Below are 8,414 nucleotides of genomic sequence, written 5' to 3' on the forward strand. Positions count from 1 at the left end.
ACTTGCAGTGCAGGAGACCTGGTTCAATCCCTGGATTGGGAAGATCCCCTGGAGAAGGGAACGTCTACCCACTCCAGTATTCTGGACTGGAGAACTCCATAGACAGAGGAGCCTGGAAGATTATAGTCCACAGGGTTGCAAAGAGTCAAATACATCCACACCAGGAGGTGGAAGCATATTAACTCAAGAGGGACAAAAACTCCAGTGCCCAGCACCGTCTCAGAACTCACTCTGTGTATCTCTTCATCGGGCTGTTTATTTGTATCCTCTGTCATATTCTTTAATAAACTGCTAAACATAATTAAATGTTTCTGAGGTCTGTGAGTACTCTAGCAAATTAATGGAATCCAAGGAAGGGGGGTTTTGAAGTCTGAATTCATAGCCAGTGCACAGGTGATCATTTAGACTTGTTAACTGGTGTCTGAAGCTGGTAGAAGAGGGAAGTCTTGAGGTACCAAGCCCTTAAATCATGAGCTCTGACTCTGTCACCAGGAAGAAAATGTTAGAATGAGTTAAATTGTGGACACCCAACTGGTGTCACAGAGAATTGCTTGTTGTGAGGGAGAAACCTCCACACGTTTGGTGACCAGATGTGTCAGAAGTGAAGGGTTCTATGTAAGTAGTAAGGGGGATTCACAAGGAAGAGAAACAATAGGGGAGAATTGTTTGTTTTATTTATTTTTGTTTGTTTGTTTTTCCCTACATAGGAAAGGGAAAACTGAGTTTTTAATAGAAAATAAATTTTTTATAAAAACTCACAAATCTTAGTAGGGGAATTTAGCATATCTACTTGATAGAAAAGCAAACAAAAATATGTGTAGATATAGAACATTTGAACATGACACGATGAAACTGACATAATTGGCATAAATAGATAACTATAAGCTAAAAGTACAAAATATATTTGTTTCAGGTAAATATAGTTGTTTCAAGTCAATTAACCCAAATAAAGCATATTATACTAAAAAAAAAAAAAAAAGAAGTATAGGAAGAGTAAAAATATATGAAGAAATAAGACTGATAAACTTAAGCAAAATCCAGAAAATCAGAAACCAGAATTGCTTCTTTGAAAAGACTAACGATATTTAGAAAATTCTGATGAAAATAATCAAGAAAAATAATCATAAATGTCATGAAAAAAGTAAAAAACTCCATATCCTATCCGCATTAACAGAATTTTGAGAGGGTGTCACAAAGTTTTTATGAAAATTAATTTGAAAATTAAGATTAAATTAGATAGGAATTGGAAAAGCAAAATGTACTAAAATTGACAAAAGAAAATGGAAATAACTGAATAGTTTTTTAATTATTAAGAAATTGTATTTTCCAACTACAGAAGCACCAAGCTCAAAAGGGCTCATGGGTAAATTAATCAAACATTTGTGGAACATATAAAGGCATAATTTTTTCCTAAGTTCTTTCAGAATGAAGGAAAAGGAGAACCTTTGTCACCTGTATATATAGCCCACAGAACTTTTATAAGAACCTGTAAAAGTACACTACCATAAAGAAAAACAACAGATAAATTCTTTCACAATGTTGATTTAAAAGTTTACTAAAAAATTTATATCTTCAGTTCAGTAAATCTTCACTTCTATTGCTGAAAGTGTTACATGGTAAAGTTAACAAAATGGCTCAAGTATCAGAAATAAGGCAATTGAGAAATTATCAATGATACTTTTGTATACAGAGAAAATTGAAATGGATATGTAAATACATCATTATTTAGTCGCGAAGTACTGTTCAGCTCTTTTGTGACCTCATGGACTGTAGCCCACCAGGCTCCTCTGTCCATGGATTTCCCAGGCAAGAATATCAGACTGGGTAGCCATTCCATCTCCAGGGGATCTTCCCAACTGAGATTGAATCTGCATCTCCTGCATTGCAGGCAAATTCGTTACCGCTGAGTCACAAGAGAAGCCCAAATACATCATTAGAATTACTAAATAAATTTAGCATAGATGTTGATTTAACATCAAAACAGTGGCAAAAAAGCAGGTAGGAATACAATTTTAAATGCCTTTTATAACAGAAAAATGCATTAAGTCCAATAAATGAAACACTTAAAATATGTAAGGCTAATAAAATGATAAACTATTTTGAGAGAATTTAAAAGATGCAGTACATGGAGAATAAACAATGAAAACTTTCATTATAAAAATAAAATTTTTATGCATGTTGCACAGATGAGTATATAATGAGTATGTAATCTTTTACACCAAAATGTAAAAGATATACCTTACATATATTTATATATATATATATTATGTGAATGTATTATACATTCAATAACATATGAACTTCTAAGAAAATTTTATAGGAAAAAGGCAAGTTTTTTCCTACCCTTTGTCAAGATGTTATATTGAACTTTTCTAATCAAAGTGAAGATAAATATGGACTGAAACAATAACTTCTCTTAGAAAAATGACCAATGTTATATTACAAAGATGGGACTATATTGCAGTGAGTAAAGATGTTTTTTGAAGCATCATGCATGAACATGATAAAAAACAAAACTTTATCCCTATTTCAACTTATTTAAAATTATTGTATATAAATTGTGAATATAATTCTGTATGAAGAACAATAAGCATTATACAAGATTATATCAGAGAATACTTTGACCACTTTGAGGTAAAGAAACTTTTTTTATATAAGATACAAAAAGACTAATCATTCATAAAAATATTGATGAAATGGGCTACATAAAAATTAAGAATTTATATTCATTAAAAGACATTATTAAATTGTAGAGTCTGAAAAGATATTTGTAAAACACAAAGGTGCAAAGATTTCAGGATATCTGAAGAGCTTTTATAAATCTATAAGACCAAGACAATACAACAGAAAGTGAAAAAGAGATATGAATAAGCATTTCAGTAATAAAGTAAGCTAAAGTTTACTAAACAAGTTCAAAGATATCAACCTCATTAGTATTTAGGAAAAATACAAATTAAAGGGAAAAATGGAAATTAAAGCATACCAGAGGGATAAAATTAGAGAAAAAAATAACCTGGCAACACCAACTGTGAGAATAATTGTGGTTTATTCATAATGTGGGATGAATAAACCAATCTGACACACAATATATAACAGAGTGAAGGCAAACATAAACATCCATTATGAATGATTTCATTTAAATAAAAATTGACCAAAACTAATATATAAAATATATATAAAATCTGCAAATCAAAACCACAATGAGGTACCATCTCACACCGGTCAGAATGGCTGCGATACAAAGTCTACAAGCAACAAATGCTGGAGAGGGTGTGGAGAAAAGGGAACCCTCTTACACTGTTGGTGGGAATGCAAACTAGTACAGCCACTATGGAGAACAGTGTGGAGATTCCTTAAAAATTGCAAATAGAACTGCCTTCAGTTCAGTTCAGTTCAGTTCAGTTGCTTAGTAGTGTCTGACTCTTTGAGACCCCATGAATTGCAGCATGCCAGGCCTCCCTGTCCATCACCAACTCCCAGAGTTCACTCAGACTCACGTCCATCGAGTCCGTGATGCCATCCAGCCATCTCATCCTCTGTCATCCCCTTCTCCTCATGCCCCCGATCCCTCCCAGCATCAGAGTCTTTTCCAATTAGTCAACTCTTCACATGAGGTGGCCAAAGTAGTGGAGTTTCAGCTTTAGCATCATTCCTTCCAAAGAAATCCCAGGGCTGATCTCCTTCAGAATGGACTGGTTGGATCTCCTTGCAGTCCAAGGAACTCTCAAGAGTCTTCTCCAACACCACAGTTCAAACGCATCAATTCTTCAGAGCTCAGCTTTCTTCACTGTCCAACTCTCACATCCATACACGACCACTGGAAAAACCATAGCCTTGACTAGACGGACCTTAGTTGGCAAAGTAATGTCTCTGTTTTTGAATATGCTATCTAGGTTGGTCATAACTTTTCTTCCAAGGAGTAAGTGTCTTTTAATTTCATGGCTGCAGAACTGCCTTATGACCCAGCAATCCCACTGTTGGGCATACACACTGAGGAAACCAGAATTGAAAGAGACACGTGTACCCCAGTGTTCATCGCAGCACTGTTTATAATAGTCAGGACATGGAAACAACCTAGATGTCCATCAGCAGATGAATGGATAAGAAAGCTGTGGTACATATACACAGTGGAGTATTACACAGCCATTAAAAATAATACATTTGAATCAGTTCTAATGAGGTGGATGAAACTGGAGCCTATTATACGGAGTGAAGTAAGCCAGAAAGAAAAACACCAATACAGTATACTAACACATATATATGAAATTTAGAAAGATGGTAATGATAACCCTGTATGCGAGACAGCAAAAGAGACACAGACGTATAGAATGGACTTTTGGACTCAGAGGGAGAGGGAGAGGGTGGGATGATTTGGGAGAATGGCATTGAAACATGTATACTATCATGTAAAAAACGAATCACCAGTCTATGTTCGATACAGGATGCAGGATGCTTGGGGCTGGTGCACAGGGATGATCCAGAGAGATAATATGGGGTGGGAGGTGGGAGGGGGATTCAGGATTGGGAACTCATGTACATCTGTGGCGGATTCATGTCAATGTATGGCAAAACCAATACAGTATTGTAAAGCAAAATAAAGTAAAAATAAAAATTAAAAAAATAAATATATACAAAATCTATAAAAATATTTCAGGTGTTAGATACCAACCAATGGGAAGCTGTCCCACTAGAGAGAAGGTGGGCATGTAATAAGAACCTTACATTCACCTCAGCCTCCCCTCCACAGAATTTTCCCAACTGTAGCAGAGAGATGCAGAGCCCAAGCAGGAGTACCAGCCTCACTGGGAAAGAATAAAGACTGAGACATTTTAGGAATGACGTTAAAGTAAAAGTAGATGCAGATAAGAGGCACCAAGATTCTGTGTAAAAATTGACTTCAGTTACTTGGCTCACCTCTGAGTTGTCTATGTACAAGATAAAACAATAAAATTCTAGTAGAGAACAGCTGCTAGAAGGAAGATACTAAACACAGTGAAAATTAAGAAAACATGAATAAACAAGTTAAAATTATAGAGAATTTCAACAGGTGATTAATATCTACCAGAAAGAGTAAAATAATAATCCTGTTAAATAGTACAGTATCTAAAATGAAGAACTCATTGGATGTAATTATCAGCAGACTAAACAAAGAGGATGAAAATAAATAAACACAAAAGCTGAACAATTGAAAATGTGTAGACAGAAACACAGAGAAAAAATATCAAAAGAGAGTTGACTGCATAGTCAACAAGTAGAATATATGTGTAATTAGAAGACAGGCATAATGGAATGTTGGGAAAGATCTATATGTCCTACTGGATGGTGGTTTTCAGGGGTGTTAATATTTTATTGAATTGTACATCTGAGATTTGATCACTTTATTCAATGCAATCTAAAACAAATTAAAGTAAATACAATGCTATTTATAAGTATTTGGGTCAATCATACATTTTAATGGAGTAGAGTTTAGGATAGCAAACCATATGTCTTCTCGCATAAGTCTTTACCACGTAGAAGCTGAAAAGAACAGAGAGATGAGTAAGGTAAATTTTCTAGAGTAAGAAAAATAAAGTAGAACTGTGGAACTGACAAATTTAATATTTCCTATGTCCAGTAATCACAAGCAAACCTATTGGCTCACAACCTAGAACAATTTATATGATTAATGAAGTCTGCATTTGAATTGTAAAATATGGAAGCTTACTTGGTGGAACAACTCAGTGGACCAAAGAATGAGCCTAACCACAGATGTTAATACTTCACTTGTCTCTGTTATTCTCTTCTTGACTTTATATACTCATAAATTCTCATGGAAAAGTATAAATATTTTTTATGTTTGCAAATATTAACTGGGTAAAAGGTAAACTTGTAATGGATGATGAAATGACAAGCATTCATAAAATGAAGGTAGACAAAGAAAACTATGATTTCAACAAAATTCTGATTTAGAAGGAAAAAACTTGATTCCACTCAAAACATATTTTAGTTGTGCACTTGGGAAAACATAAATATCTTAAAATATGGCTCTCCTGGAATGCAACAGTCTCTTCTCATATAAAAATATAGTATAATGCAATGACAAAAGCATATCTGAGGCTATGATGTTTCTCCTGGCAATCTTGATTCTGACTTGTGCTTCATCCAACCCAGCATTTCGCATGATGTTCTCTGCATGTAAGTTGAATAGGCGGGGTGATAATATGCAGCCTTGATGTTCTCCTTTCCCAATTTGGAACCAGTTCGTTCTTCTATGTCTGGTTCTAACTGTTGCATCTTGATCTGTATACAGGTTTCAAAGGAGGCCCAGTAAGGCGGACTGGTATTCCCATCTCTTGAGGAATTTTCCAGTTTATTGTGACCCACACAGTCAGGGCTTTGGCAGAGTCGGTGAAGCGGAGGTGGGTGTTTTTCTGGACTTCTCTTGCTTTTTCTGATATCCAACGGATGTTGGCAATTTGATCTCTGGTTCGTCTGCCTTTTTTGGACTCAACTTGTACATCTGGAAGTTCTTGGTTCATGTGCTAGTCAAGCCTAGTGTGAAGGATTTTGAGCATTACCATGCTAAAATGTGAAATGAGTGCAATTGTGTGCTAGTTTGAACATTCTTTGGCAATGCCCTTCTTTGGGAATGGAAAGAAATTGACCTTTTCCAGTCCTGTGGCCACTGCTATGTTTTCCAAATTTGCTAGCATGTTGAGTGCAATACTTTAATAGCATTATCTTTTACAATTAAATGTTAAATAAGAGTTTTGGTAACAAATATCCTTGTCTTATCTCTGACCTCACACAAAAAATCCTTCAATATTTTATCATTAAGTGTGAAGTTGCTAGGTGTTTGTAGTTATCCTTTACTGGATTGTGGAAGATATTTTCTGTTATGAATTCTCTGAGAATTCTGTTTATAATTAGTGAGTGACAAATTTTTTCAAATATTTGTGTATGTATTGAGGTGATCATACATTTTTTCTTATTTATTCTCTTAATATAGTGAATGGTACTGATTGATTTTAATATGATAAGCCAACCTTGTGATTTTGGGATAAACCACCACCTGGATAGTGATGTGTGATCTTTGGAATATATCAATAGATGTTATGTGTTAATATGTAATTCAGTAGTCTTTCATCTGTGTTTCCATGTTGCCTTGTAGTTTGATTTGATTTTCTTATAATTTTCTTGTCAAATATAGGTATCAGTGTTCTAGCCTTGTAAAACAAGTTGGGAATTGATTTCCCTTTCTTTTTTCTATTGTCTGGAATTTGCACAAGTTACATGTTATTTCAGTCTTAATTATTGAGAATAATTCACAAATAAAGATTTCTTGACTGAAAAAAAAAAAGAAAAAACAAACAAACAAACAAACTATGACTACATTAAGAATCTGAAAGAAGACGATATAGACAGAGGGTAATCAGAAAAGACTTCACAAGAGAAAAAAGAAAAGACTTCATAGAGGTAATAATATTCCATTTGAATATAAGAGGTTCAAGGTAGAGGATGGTGTGTATGTAGAAAAGTGGAAGATTAATTTGAAGATCAGCATTAGTTTATAAAGTAGCTTAGATTATACGAATAGTACCAAATTTATTATCTAGAAATTATGGCAATAAAAAACCCTTGAGATATTTATAATGAGAAATTTAGCACTAATGCACATAAGTTACTGGAAGTATTCATTTATTTCCTTCAATACCTTAAAATATGGAACATTAATATGCATTTTATATTTTATTTCATTTTGTCTTTTTCTATGTGTAAATCTTAAGCATCCTTTTTTCATTAAACATAAATATTTGTGTTTTACACAAGTGATTTTATGCATGTGCATTTGGCTGACTCTGTCTCAAACCAAAACACTTGATAGAAATATGGACACTCTCTTCCAATAATGTTTAATTTTCCCTTGCATCTGAGCAATTTCAGAATTGGTTTTGCGTTTGTTTGCTCAGATAGGCAGAACAAATACATTTATCAGTTTTGAATGTGAATTGTGAATGTGTTTAGCTAATACTACAGGATTTTTCATCATATTATTTCTACAATAATCAGTTAGCTGGCCTCAGATGAATGGCTTATTCATTAACTTAATTAGCTTATGTAGGAAGTACAAAAGATGGAAAAGTGGGTGACCACTGGAAAGTACTTTACATAAAGCAGGGGAAAGCTTTTTACTGGGAAATAAAATTAACTTTGTTTTAAAAAAATGAGTTTATGAGGCCATTTATTTCACCACTGGAAAACCAGTTGTCCCCAGACTAGAATTGTTACCTTGGAGGGAAGACAGGAAATCAAAACAAGATAAACATGAATTTGTTGAACTCTCACTATGTGCCAGGAATTGACCTGGGGGGTCGTGATACAGGACAATACAATAAATGAAATGTAAAACATTTCTCTTAGTTCTCACTGCCACT

Source organism: Ovis aries, chromosome 9 (assembly GCF_016772045.2).
Source record: "Ovis aries strain OAR_USU_Benz2616 breed Rambouillet chromosome 9, ARS-UI_Ramb_v3.0, whole genome shotgun sequence".
Lineage (NCBI taxonomy): Eukaryota > Metazoa > Chordata > Mammalia > Artiodactyla > Bovidae > Ovis > Ovis aries.